The following is a 15,294-nucleotide window of genomic DNA, read 5'->3' as shown; positions in this document are numbered from 1 at the left end:
CCAATCAGTCTGAGTCTTAGCACTGCAAATAGACCTCAGGTAAGCTTTTGGTGGGGGTGGGGTGTCTGTGGGGGCTCCTGCAAGGAGTCTGCAAGGTGCTCTCCATCACCATGCCACCCTAGGTCGCTACAGCACAGCACACATAATCACATGTCTGGATGTACTACATACTTGTACTGGACAGACCAGAGCAGCCCAGGTTTGTTGTGATCTGGGATAATGTTAGTTTCCACCAGGCTGCTCTGGTCCGAGACTGGTTCACCAACAACAATAACTTCACAGTTGTATACTTGCCCCCTTACTCCCCATTTCTCAGTCCTACTGAGGAATTCTTTTCGGCTTGGCTTTGGAAAGTGTATGACCACCAACCACATGCCAATGGAAGAGGTATGTGGAGACACTGAGGTGGGGTCAGTCCAGGGATGGATATGGCACGCAAGGCGATATTTTCCCTGTTGCCCAGCCAGGGATGACATTGCTTGTGATGTGAACGAGGTGATGTTACCAGACCCTGACAGAAGGTGGGATCCATAAACCATCCTCCTCATCCCTTACAATTCCTTATGATACTAATTTTTGTTTACCATTGCACTGTAATTTTACTGTAAGTATTTTTGAGTTTAGCGTAATATATTGTATTGATTACTGTACTGCAATTCTTCTTTGTGTTTTCTTGTTGTTGTATCGGCATTTACAATGGCTGATAAATGATAAATTAAAATAGAAATGGAGAGATGGAAGACCCTTCAACCATGTTGTAGCACAAAAAGTGTGCAGAGACTTTTATTTTGAAACGGCAACTGGGATGAAGACAAACAGAAGGAGAAGAGAAAAACTGTTTTTTGGGAGGGAGATATAGGTTGGAGAGAGGACTACTTTACTTTGGAGAGAGGTCAGCTGGCCAGTAGTTAGAACGTGGTGTGCAGCCTGTTGGGTTAGTTGTAAACTGGAGTGTTCAATAAACTTTCAAGCTTATGAATTCAGCTGAGCTGCATGTCAGGTGTATGTTGGATGCCCCTCAGATATTTTAACCATTAAAATGTTATGACATTCATGTCAGCCATGTCTGGTTTTGCTGCAGTAACATGAAAGCCGTTAGCGTCACTCAAACATCATAGTTACATTTAACGTTACGGTACGGCTTATGACAGGCGCTCACACCGGCCCTGGTGGACGGAAAACCCCTGGCGCAGGCGAAGCTCTTGACAAACTTGATTGCAGGTTTATTTATGAAACAGTGTTTATTTATGAAACGGTGTTGCACTTCTAGCGAGTAAACAAACAACGGTCCTATCATCTCTCCCTCGTCACTTTTAAAAATTCTCTGGCAACATCACTTGCAGCAGTTTATAACGCTGTCCATTGCTAAATTAGGTTATCCACCAAGCAAGCTAATGGCATGTTTATCAGTGAAAGACCGCTAATGTTAACGAGCGGTTAAACTATACCATTTAACTTATTCTGCCTAAATGAAGCAGTGACCTGCATGTCTGCAGTTACAGATGTTTCAAAGAACTTAGGCGTCAAAAGGTTAAAAGATGTATGGACGACCTTATTGTCTACATCAACACGAATTGTTGTTTACATGTTACATAAACTTCGTCAGGACCAGAATGGTAGAAAAAAACTCTCTCAACAACTCTGGTCAGGGCAAATAGACCACTGTAGATATTAATTTTTAGCAGTCGAACCTTTAAACTAAGTGACTTGCTTGCTTTCATGACCACACCCCCCAATTGAAATTTCGCGGGGCGAAATTTGCGAGGTGTTTCTCTGTGCGATAACCTAGCATTATGCTATGCTGGTGCAACTGCCTGCAGCCCTATAATCTAATGTCATCATCACAAACACCAGCCCTGTAATCCAACGTCATCATCCAACACCAGCCCTGAAATCCAATGTCATCATCATCAGCACCAGCCCTGTAATCCAACGTCAGCATCACAAACACCAGCCCTGTAATCCAACGTCAGCATCACCAACACCAGCCCTGTAATCCAATGTCATCATCACCAGCACTAGCCCTGTAATCCAATGTCATCATCACCAGCACCAGCCCTATAATCCAATGTCATCATCCAACACCAGCCCTGTAATCCAATGTCATCATCACCAACACCAGCCTGTAATCCAATGTCAGCATCACCAGCACCAGCCCTGTAATCCAACATCAGCATCACCAACACCAGCCCTGTAATCCAATGTCATCATCACCAACACCAGCCCTGTAATCCAACGTCATCATCACCAACACCAGCCCTGTAATCCAATGTCATCATCACCAACACCAGCCCTGTAATCCAACATCAGCATCACCAACACCAGCCCTGTAATCCAACATCATCATCACCAGGCACCAGCCCTATAATCCAATGTCATCATCCAACACCAGTTTAGACAGACTGGTCAGGGAGTCAGGATGCCTGAGCCTTGTGTCCCTGAGCAGACTCTGCCCTCACAGCTGCATGAAGGACATCGTGGCCCTGGGGGGCAAGAGTGGAGGAATACAGATGGCAGCACAATGAACCTCAAACAGTGCTAAATCAGCAGGTTTAAGAGACGGCACCTTACTAACACAATGAAATGCCGGAGCACTGTCTATGATGGGGCAGTTTTCTACAAATACAAATCTCCACTGGGTTGTAGGTGACAAAAGGCAGTAACACAAAGAGAATCACTGAAAAAGCCCAACCCCTTAACACGCCCCACACATGTATGTGCACACATACATACACAAACTCACACATGTACACATGCACAGACTCATACATGTTTGAACTCTGACCTTCTCCTCCTCTAGCTGTTGTCTCCTCTTCTCCTCCACAGCAGCGCGCCGGAGCTCCTCCCTTTGTCTCTGCTCCTCCAGTCGCTTCCATCTCTCCTCCACTGTCCTCTCATACTGCAGACGGGCACGACGCTCCTTCTCTCGCAGGGCGGCCTCACGGGCGGCTGGAGGAGAGCGACATCAGAAAATCACTGTTTCTCACTGATTTTCAGGTTTCAGGTTACTGTAGCCTGGCTGAGCAGTGGAGGCTGCGTAGATGAACTTTCTGGTTATATCTGATATTTGCTTCATTTGTTTGTGGGCTTGGAACTGCAAGGCATTAAAGTGACTACATTTAAATTTCACTTAATGTCACATAGTTGCAGTTAATATCAGTGCGGACATATACACAGAGTGTGCGTTTTTTTTTTTCTTTTTAAGTGTTTATCAAATCAAATTATGATGTTAATTTCAGTCAGAATTTGTTAAATCATTTGTTAACAAATCCAATCATTATTAAATAGTGTTTTATTTAATTTGATATATAATAATGAATTAGCATTTTACTTGGATGTAATAATAGTTTTTGTCAAAGTTATTTTTGTTAAGATTCACCGCCGAAAGGAGGGATTTATTCAGACACCAACTCAAGATGCTTTAATAAGTATTACTCGAGATGAGTTGTTGCGAGTTGCTGGTCATTATAAAGTGGAAGTCCGTGGTAGTCCTTCCAAAGCAGACCTCCAGGCAAAAGTTATTGAGGCTTTGCATGCTCTTGGGTTATTTGGGGAGGTGGAGAAGGTGCTACCCGATCCTCCTCTGGCACCTGATGCCGGTAAAGTCTTGCCTGAACCCAGCCCTCTAATTACAAAAGCTTCACTTGAATTGAAACGATTAGAATTGAGGGAAAAGGAAACTGAATGGGAACGCGAGAAATTAAGACTAGAGGCAGACAGACAAGCAGTGAGGGACAGAGAACGGAGATGAACTTAGAATGAAAGATTTGGAGTTGGCGCAAGCTGTTCGCATGAAGGAGTTAGACATTAAAGCCCGTGAGGCTGGTGTGTTTTTTTTTCGTCTAATTTCATGTGACTCATAATATTCGTGCTGTTCCCCCTTTTAGAGAAAACGAGGTGGACAAATTTTTCGCTCATTTTGAACGAGTTGCAGCAATTTTGAAATGGCCACGTGAGGTTTGGACTATGACACTTCAGTGTGTTTTTACTGGGAAAGCGCAGGAGGCCTATTCTTCTTTATCGTTGGAAGATGCTGCTGATTATGAGAAAGTGAAACAGGCTGTTTTGCGTATTTACTCACTGGTACCTGAAGCTTATCGGCAAAAATATCGCAATTACCAGAAACCTGAACCGCTTACTTATGTGTACTTACTTATGATTTAATTATTCTTGAAGACTTTAAAAAATTGTCTCCCGCAATGTGTGGCTACCTGCGTCAGTGAACAGAAAGATTTAAAGCCTCGGCTGTGCTGGCTGAGGAACATGTCCTCACACATAAGGGTGGAATTGAACAAAAATATTTTACAGGCCTTAGTTTTGGGAACCAAACATTATATAGACAAACCTTGAGCAAAATCTGACAAGGTGCTGAAACCACTTTCCTGGATTTTGTCTGATTTGATATGGAATGACCCATATATATAGCACATATCCATATATCACACGCCCATATCCATATATCACACGTCCACATATCACATGTCCATATATCACATGCCCATATATCACACACCCATATATCACATGTTCATATATCACATGTCCATATATCACATGTCCATATATCACATGTCCATATATCACATGCCCATATATCACACACCCATATATCACATGTTCATATATCACATGTCCATACATCACATATCCATATATCACATATCCATATATCGCACATCCATATATCACATGTACATATATCACATATCCCTATCCACAGACCCACTTACATGTCCACACATACACACAGTGGGAGAGAGTGGCCACTCACCCAAACTCCTCTCCCTCTCCTCTCGTCTCTCTTTAGCCAGACGCATCCTGTCATCCGTCTTCAAATATCCTTCCACATCTGAGAGAGAGAGAGTGAGAGACAGAGAGAGAGAGAGAGAGAGAGAGAGAGAGAGAGAGAGAGAGAAGGATTCAGAGGGAGAGAAACACATACTTGGGCTGAGGAGCCTATTTTAGCCTTACTTTGCCTGAAGTAGGTTGGCTTGTCATTGAGTTGTTTAAGCAAGTTATATTGGTATACTGGTTAGACAGATGTGAGGTGTAACAGATAATGGAGTGTGTTATGTGGTTGTTATATTGGTGTGTGTATGTCAGACAGATGTGAGGTGTAACAGATAATGGAGTGTGTTATGTGGTTGTTATATTGGTATACTGGTTAGACAGATGTGAGGTGTAACAGATGATGGAGTGTGTTATGTGGTTGTTATATTGGTATATTGGTTAGACAGATGTGAGGTGTAACAGATAATGGAGTGTGTTTTGTGGTTGTTATATTGGTATACTGGTTAGACAGATGTGAGGTGTAACAGATGATGGAGTGTGTTATGTGGTTGTTATACTGGTGTGCGTGTTAGACAGATGTGAGGTGTAACAGATGATGGAGTGTGTTATGTGGTTGTTATATTGGTGTGTGTGTTAGACAGATGTGAGGTGTAACAGATGATGGAGTGTGTTATGTGGTTGTTATATTGGTGTGTGTGTTAGACAGATGTGAGGTGTAACAGATAATGGAGTGTGTTATGTGGTTGTTATATTGGTGTGTGTGTTAGACAGATGTGAGGTGTAACAGATAATGGAGTGTGTTTTGTGGTTGTTATATTGGTGTGTGTGTCAGACAGATGTGAGGTGTAACAGATAATGGAGTGTGTTTTGTGGTTGTTATATTGGTGTGTGTGTCAGACAGATGTGAGGTGTAACAGATGATGGAGTGTGTTATGTGGTTGTTATATTGGTGTGTGTGTCAGACAGATGTGAGGTGTAACAGATAATGGAGTGTGTTTTGTGGTTGTTATATTGGTATATTGGTTAGACAGATGTGAGGTGTAACAGATAATGGAGTGTGTTATGTGGTTGTTATATTGGTATATTGGTTAGACAGATGTGGGATGTGACAGACAATGGAGTGTGTTATGTGGTTGTTATATTGGTGTGTGTGTCAGACAGATGTGAGGTGTAACAGATAATGGAGTGTGTTATGTGGTTGTTATATTGGTATATTGGTTAGACAGATGTGAGGTGTAACAGATAATGGAGTGTGTTATGTGGTTGTTATATTGGTATACTGGTTAGACAGATGTGAGGTGTAACAGATAATGGAGTGTGTTATGTGGTTGTTATATTGGTATACTGGTTAGACAGATGTGAGGTGTAACAGATGATGGAGTGTGTTATGTGGTTGTTATATTGGTGTGTGTGTTAGACAGATGTGAGGTGTAACAGATAATGGAGTGTGTTATGTGGTTGTTATATTGGTATACTGGTTAGACAGATGTGAGGTGTAACAGATAATGGAGTGTGTTATGTGGTTGTTATATTGGTATACTGGTTAGACAGATGTGAGGTGTAACAGATAATGGAGTGTGTTATGTGGTTGTTATATTGGTGTGTGTGTTAGACAGATGTGAGGTGTAACAGATAATGGAGTGTGTTATGTGGTTGTTATATTGGTATACTGGTTAGACAGATGTGAGGTGTAACAGATAATGGAGTGTGTTATGTGGTTGTTATATTGGTGTGCGTGTCAGACAGATGTGAGGTGTAACAGATAATGGAGTGTGTTATGTGGTTGTTATATTGGTGTGTGTATGTCAGACAGATGTGAGGTGTAACAGATGATGGAGTGTGTTATGTGGTTGTTATATTGGTGTGTGTGTTAGACAGATGTGAGGTGTAACAGATGATGGAGTGTGTTATGTGGTTGTTATATTGGTGTGCGTGTCAGACAGATGTGAGGTGTAACAGATAATGGAGTGTGTTATGTGGTTGTTATATTGGTATATTGGTTAGACAGATGTGAGGTGTAACAGATAATGGAGTGTGTTATGTGGTTGTTATATTGGTATACTGGTTAGACAGATGTGAGGTGTAACAGATAATGGAGTGTGTTATGTGGTTGTTATATTGGTATACTGGTTAGACAGATGTGAGGTGTAACAGATGATGGAGTGTGTTATGTGGTTGTTATATTGGTGTGTGTGTTAGACAGATGTGAGGTGTAACAGATAATGGAGTGTGTTATGTGGTTGTTATATTGGTATACTGGTTAGACAGATGTGAGGTGTAACAGATAATGGAGTGTGTTATGTGGTTGTTATATTGGTATACTGGTTAGACAGATGTGAGGTGTAACAGATAATGGAGTGTGTTATGTGGTTGTTATATTGGTGTGTGTGTTAGACAGATGTGAGGTGTAACAGATAATGGAGTGTGTTATGTGGTTGTTATATTGGTATACTGGTTAGACAGATGTGAGGTGTAACAGATAATGGAGTGTGTTATGTGGTTGTTATATTGGTGTGCGTGTCAGACAGATGTGAGGTGTAACAGATAATGGAGTGTGTTATGTGGTTGTTATATTGGTGTGTGTATGTCAGACAGATGTGAGGTGTAACAGATGATGGAGTGTGTTATGTGGTTGTTATATTGGTGTGTGTGTTAGACAGATGTGAGGTGTAACAGATGATGGAGTGTGTTATGTGGTTGTTATATTGGTGTGCGTGTCAGACAGATGTGAGGTGTAACAGATGATGGAGTGTGTTATGTGGTTGTTATATTGGTATACTGGTTAGACAGATGTGAGGTGTAACAGATGATGGAGTGTGTTTTGTGGTTGTTATATTGGTGTGTGTGTTAGACAGATGTGAGGTGTAACAGATAATGGAGTGTGTTATGTGGTTGTTATATTGGTGTGCGTGTTAGACAGATGTGAGGTGTAACAGATGATGTGCTTTTGAGGGCAGAACTTACTTTGTTTAGCTGTTTGTTTGTTGCTGTTGGCTGGCAGACGTACGGGTGAAGGATGGCTGGTACTCTGGGGCCTTTTCTCTGTCACAGCAGGGGGAGTTAGGACTTCTATCAGGACAGAGAGAGAGAGAGAGAGAGAGAGAGAGAGGACTGGACCAATGTGTGTGAAAAGGCAGCAATCTTGTGTAAAATTATTAATCCAATGCAGTTTCACTCCTGGCCTCAGAAGATATACGGCATTTTTAAAGGTCATTTTTAAAGGTCATTTCTAAAGTGCAGTTCAAACTGTCACTGACCAAGCAGCTTCACTGACTCTGGGTACATGTCACAGAAATACACATCTTACTTAACCAACCAATCATGAAACACAGCTTACTTAACCAACCAATCATAAAACACAGTTTACTTAACCAATCGTGTCATAAAACACATCTTACTTAACCAATTGTGTCATAAAACACATCTTACTTACTCAACCAATCATAAAACACAGCTTACTTAATCAACCAATCAGAAAATACATGTAACTTAACCAATCGTGTCATAAAGCACATCTTACTTAACCAACCAATCCGATCATTAAATGATTCTAACTTAACCAATCACATCATAAAACACATTTAACCAATACGATCATTAAACAATTCTAACTTAACCAATTACATCACAAAACACACCAATCTGATCATTAACATAACTGACTTTAAAAGAAGAGCAGCGTTAACTGAATCTATAGTTCACATACCACCGAGTTCACTCACCTGATTAGCGTGTCAAAATCAACAAACAACACAAACGTGTGTGATAAGAGAAGAGCAGAGGGCATGTAACTGCAATCTGACAGATGTTCCCCTGTGTAAAACTCTTTGGCAAGTGAGGTTGAGTCAGAGGACCATGATTGGTCTGGACTGTATCTTACCCTGCTGTCAATCATCTTCTAAATGAAAACCAAACATTGGGCCTCATTCACCAATATCTACAAATTTAAGTTTTTTCTGAAATTTGTTCTTGAGAAAGGTCCTAAGAAAAAATTTACATCAGATTCGTGACGTGTTCTTAAACCAGAGAATTGTTCCCATCTTTGTTCTTATAATGATGAATCCCATTGTCTTTGTAAATTGAAAGTGTGTACCAGTTGTTCCTAATTAGCAAAGGTAAAACCCCGCCCATACCCATAAAAGGGCATGAGACTGCAGGGCTGTCTATGCGCTACATTCTGGAGTGTTACGTGGAATGTTAGTGTAGCGTTTATTTATCTTAAAAGACCATAATGCTTTGTACAATAATGAAACAAATTATTAAAAATATTATAAATGATAAACATATTATTGTAATTTAAATCCTATAATATAATACTGTAGAATAGAAGAAAACGCAATAACAATTATTTTACACAAACATGTCAGGACTCAAATGTGTGTAAGAGTGCTCGGGAGCGTGTAGATTCAGTTCTTACCTAAGAACAAATCCCAAATCAGAAAACATCAGAAAACTATGCAAGTGGGTTTTAAGAACAAATTTCTTCTTAAGAATGGTTGGTGAATAAGACCTGTTGTCTTTGGTTACAATCAGAGATGACATCTGAATAATGAAGAAAACACATGAATTTGGGATTGATCATTAGTTTTCATGAGCACTGTGTTGAAGACTAAATGCAACCACGGCAACCTCTGTCACACGGAGGGCGGAGCTAAAGAAAGGGGTGGATGCTGATTGGACTTTTCATATTGCACCGTTGCCTGGTGGTAAAGGAGAGGGGATGCTGATATGAATGAACATGGTTAAGTCCCATTTCATTAAGTATTTCTCCCGAAAAAAAAAACATTTTTAGAAAAGCTCAATTTTGTTCATGAAAAACTGGAGCTTTATAAACACCATATGCAGCTTCTTCTTCTCCCGAAAAAAAAAATTTTTTTAGAAAAGCTCAATTTTGTTCATGAAAAACTGGAGCTTTATAAACACCATATGCAGCTTCTTCTTCTCCCGAAAAAAAAACATTTTTAGAAAAGCTCAATTTTGTTCATGAAAAACTGGAGCTTTATAAACACCATATGCAGCTTCTTCTTCTCCCGAAAAAAAAAAACATTTTTAGAAAAGCTCAATTTTGTTCATGAAAAACTGGAGCTTTATAAACACCATATGCAGCTTCTTCTTCTCCCGAAAAAAAAAACATTTTTAGAAAAGCTCAGTTTTGTTCATGAAAAACTGGAGCTTTATAAACACCATATGCTGCTTCTTCTTCTCCCGAAAAAAAAAACATTTTTAGAAAAGCTCAATTTTGTTCATGAAAAACTGGAGCTTTATAAACACCATATGCAGCTTCTTCTTCTCCCGAAAAAAAAAACATTTTTAGAAAAGCTCAGTTTTGTTCATGAAAAACTGGAGCTTTATAAACACCATATGCAGCTTCTTCTTCTCCCGAAAAAAAAAAAAACATTTTTAGAAAAGCTCAATTTTGTTCATGAAAAACTGGAGCTTTATAAACACCATATGCAGCTTCTTCTTCTCCCGAAAAAAAAACATTTTTAGAAAAGCTCAATTTTGTTCATGAAAAACTGGAGCTTTATTAACACCATATGCAGCTTCTTCTTCTGCTGTTTTCTTGACTAAGCCCCCCCTTCCCTGCCCCCCCCAAAAAAACACACACAAACAGAAAAACCAGAAAAAGGACGGGCTTACGGTGTTTGCTGGCTGGACTGCTGGGCGTGGTCACTCCGTCAGCAGGTGGGGCGTGTCCGTTGTTGTACAGCTGCTTTTCATTGGCTGAAGGTGGTGAAGTCATCACTTCTGCTAAGAGAAAAGATAAAAGAAAATCCTCATGTTTTTTAAATATATCAAGCCACAAACACCAAGAAATTGACAGCTATGTGACTGTCAACATCCACTGTGCATTAAAGGTTCTGTGTGATCCAGTCAGGTAAAATCAGAATGAACTAGACCACCACAAAGAACAACCCATCTCTCAACAACCAAACATCTTATTCAGTTTATCACCAATGGACCAGAATACAACCACGCCATAACCTGCCTCTTTCGTTTCTGCTTTACCTACTACAGCACCTACAACACAAACAGATACACACACACACACACACACACACACACACACGTACACACACACACACACACACACACGGACAGACACACACATACACAGACACACACACATACACATACACACACGCGCACACACGCACACACACACACACACACACACATACACATACACATATACACACAAACACACACATACACACAAACACACACATACACACACCTACACACATATACACACACACACACAGACACACGCACACACGTGTGTGTATGTGCATGTGTATGCCTGTGCAGGTGCAGAGATGACAGGTTCGGGGTATTATCAGTCCACACACAGGACATCATGTCTTCTGCTGTTTTTGGTCCAGTTGTGCTCTGTGACTTTCTCATTGTTTTTCTGCAGTCAGTGGTCCACTTCTGTCCCTCACACAAACCCCATCTCTTCCATCTCATCTCTCACTCGCCCACACTCTCTCTCTCTCTCTTCATCTGTTTGTTCTTCAGCTCTTGTTTTCTCTCTAGCTTCTCGCTCCCTCTCTCGTTTCATGAGTATTTCCCTTCCCTCTCTCTTTCTCTCCCCCCATCTCTCTCTCTCTCTCCCTCTCTCTCTCTTTTCTCCTGGATTATGCTGTGCAAAGCAGTGAGTGCATTTTTCAGGACAAGGACATTTGAGCTCAATGTCACACACTGACTGCTGTATAGTGTCTGATCATGGATGCGTGCACACACACACACACACACACACACGCACACACACGCACACGCACACACACATATTGGCTCTTCTGACTCTTGGTCTTCTAGAATCTTCAGAAATAATAGTAGAACACTGCTATGTTGTCATAACTCTAATTCAGATCACAAACAAAGAGGCTGAATGTTCTTATGTGTGTATGTGTATGTGAGTGTACGTGTGTGTGTGTATGTGTATTTAGATCAGTAGAGGCTTAATGTGTGCACAGACACTTTCTAGAATCTTCCAAAGTGTCTGACTCCCTTGGTGCTCACATACAATCACGATGTCTCCTACAGTTGACTCTGAGGGGGACAAGTCTCTCCATCTCTCTGATTGTCTGTCTGTCTTTGTCTCTTTCTTCCTGTCTGTCTCTTTCTCTTCCTCTGTCTCTCTCTTCCTGTCTGTCTGTCCCTTTCTCTTTTCTTGCACCGTCACCTGCTGAATCATGGTAACGGGATCTTCTCATTTCAACCATAATCTTCTCTCACGCTCTGGCCAGAGCAACAACATGCAAGAGACTTATCTGAGAGAGTATCTGTCATGACACACACATACACACACACATACACACACATACACACACATACACACACATAGACATACACACACATACACACACACACACACACACACACACAGACAGACACACACATACACACACACATACACACACATACACACACACACATACACACACATACACACACACAGACATACACACACATACACACACACACACACACACACAGACACACACATACACACACACATACACACACACACGTCAAATGAAGAAACGAGTCTCCAGTTTGTGGTGGATTAGATCATTCTAACACAGCAGACATGGCCGCACAACCAGACCATTCACAAAACTTAACCCTCCTCACATCAGAGCTAAGGATACACAGTAGTTTTGGTTTTTATGAGAATGAAGTAATCAGAAACAAAGCTAAAGGGAATAGGGAGAAAACAAAGTCAACATGAAGCAGAACCACTACAAAAACACACTGTGTGTGTGTGGTGTGTGTGTGTGTGAGACCTAACAAACTGATAACACTTCATTTACTTAGACAATCAATCCAAACAGTCAAACATCATGTCTGTGGAAGCCAATCTGATTTCGCCGTTATGGAAATGTATATCTTTCTGTACCTCACAGCTCGTAACTGTAACAGATTCAGACAGATCTAAACAAACTCAAACTATTATATTGTTCTTAATATTCCAGATGCAGTCGTCTTTAGTCAGACAACAGCTCACAGTGAGCAGAGCAGCTTGGCTCTCAGAGCAACGCAGAGTCCAGAGCACTGGACACTTCCATCACTGCAGCTCCTTCCCTTTCTCTCTCTGAACAACCCTACACACACACACACACACACACACACACACACACACACACACAGCCTGTAACCCTGACGCAGCATTTTACTTTGAAATCAATCAGACTGATCTGAAGGACATCCTTTGGCCATGGGTGTGTCATCCACACTCTCAAGAGCCTCATTTTTATGAGCACAAATACTGATAATTTTACCAAAGAATCTTTAAATGCACGCAAGAAGTAACCCCGGGCTGACTCTGGAGAACAAATGAAAACAGTGTGTTTAGAGTTAGAGCAGCGCCTTTGTTTAGCTGGTCTCCATTCTGTACAAATCTCAGAAATGACGTTAAGAAACTCTTCAGCGCCCAGACATCTCCTGACGTCTCTCTGAGATGACATTTCTCATGAACCATAAAACCATTATGCGAGGACAACGCTGAAATGGATAGTAACACAATATTTCAGATCCGATGTCTTTTACCTACCTGCCGGTGCTCCGGCCGCTATGCTGACTGCATTCTCCGCCATCTTTGTGGTCCCCCGTTAGACTGGGTGCAGTTTACACCGGGAAGACAATGTCGCTTTTACGCACTGTATCCCAAAATAGGGGACAAAAAAGAAAAACTCCTGGAAAAACGATTATTTGCCGAGGAGAAAACGCATCTCTGGCTTTCTCACCTTCTCGGGTAGAGGACCAAACAATGAACGAATACACTCTCTCCCGGTTTCAGCAGAAAGTGCGCGCACACACACAGATTCACACGCGCGCACAGAAAGAGATTGCGAACGTAGCACTGAAGTACCGGTTAGCAGAAACGCAGGATACCCTTCACATTGAGTTAAGTTTATGAAAGGGCAAAGGGTCTTTATTCGCTCCGGTCAGGACGTCATATGAGGGACGTGCGCTTCTATATCACTGATGACAAACAGTTAACGCCGGCTTCATTTGAGGGTGCGGAGCCGCATCAGGTCTGCACCCATCACCGGCGGGGCATTACATCACCGATAATCTAAAACTATATTAGGATAAAGGCTCACAGAGATGGGGAATTTTCTAGTTAAGTAGTTTACTTAGGACAGTTTCTGAATTACAAGTCTTGATAAAGTTCCCCTGAATGTTAAAGACGTAACGGATATTAATTATGTAATCTGCACTAAAGCTTCACAGGCCAGGTCATATTTTAGTTTATAGACATAAAGAAAATCATACTGATCTATTGCCGCGTTTAATCATAAACAGCAGATTTAGTTAAATGTGTATGCATTTTATCTCCATCTCTGTTCATCACAAATTGTTCCTCTGTGGATGTGAGCCATGTGAGGGCGAGAGCTCGTGGCACGCTCGACACTGCCTGGCGGGCATAAACTGGGCTCGAGCATTCTAAATGAAAAGCGCCCTGGTGGTCTGTCTGACTCTGAGAGTCGACTAATGTTAAAGCGACACGAGGACTCTGAATTCTGCTGGGGTTCCAGTTACCCTACACCATTAGCACATTAAGATAGATTGACAACATTTTACTTTTTTTTTGTTTTGAAATATCTATGATTCGGTTAAGGCATATGACCGGTTCTCTCAGACGAATCTCTGTACATGTTTCTGCGCCAGCAGCTCCATCACCTCTCTGAGAGTTACAGTGCACATCTAGACTTAATCTCATTCCCCACAGCTGGACACCAGAGCGAATCTTAGCGCTCTCAGTGAAATCCATGGTACAGACATGGACTGTGCGAGTTTGCAAGACCTCAACCTGGGGCTTCACTCAACTGGAGGACGTTACAGCTCATTCAGTTAATGCCCGTCTGCAGAACGGCCTGTGTAATGGAGTGAGCTCTGTGAATTTAGGAGTGTGATAAATCGCACAGGAAGAGGACAGTCCATCACTCAGCGGGAGTCAGAGACCTTCATAGTCATTCCTGTCACTCACGCCTGGGGTTAATTTTCCAAAGTATTCATCAATTCTTATTCACATAAAGCTGGGCCACAGTTATAATAAAGTATTCATCAATTCTTATTCACATAAAGCCGGGCCACAGTTATAATAAAGTATTCATCCATTCTTATTCAGATAAAGCACCTGGAACAGAAATCAGAATTGGGAAAGGATGAGCTGGAAGTCAGTCGGTGCCTAATGAGGCTGGATGTACAGCATATGAAACATGCCCCACCCTGCCCTCTGAACAGGCTGTATATTTTAAACTCCTACGTGGAAATGGAAAAAAAATAATACATAATACTATTTTTTAAGTACTATTCAAACAGTTTAATAGGTTCTAGAAAAAAGTAGAAACATGACGTTACAGCCTTATTCACCTTTGAAATGATCCTTTAATAAGAAACATACTATTTAATTCGATCCAATATTAAAGTTTTTTAAATAAGCCTAGCTGTGGCATTTATCTGAACGTCACTGAATGGAACTGTTTCATG

The sequence above is a fragment of the Chanos chanos genome, chromosome 15 (genome assembly GCF_902362185.1).
Source record: "Chanos chanos chromosome 15, fChaCha1.1, whole genome shotgun sequence".
NCBI lineage: Eukaryota > Metazoa > Chordata > Actinopteri > Gonorynchiformes > Chanidae > Chanos > Chanos chanos.
The sequence above is the reverse complement of the archived record's forward strand: the minus strand, read 5'-3'. Positions refer to the sequence as shown.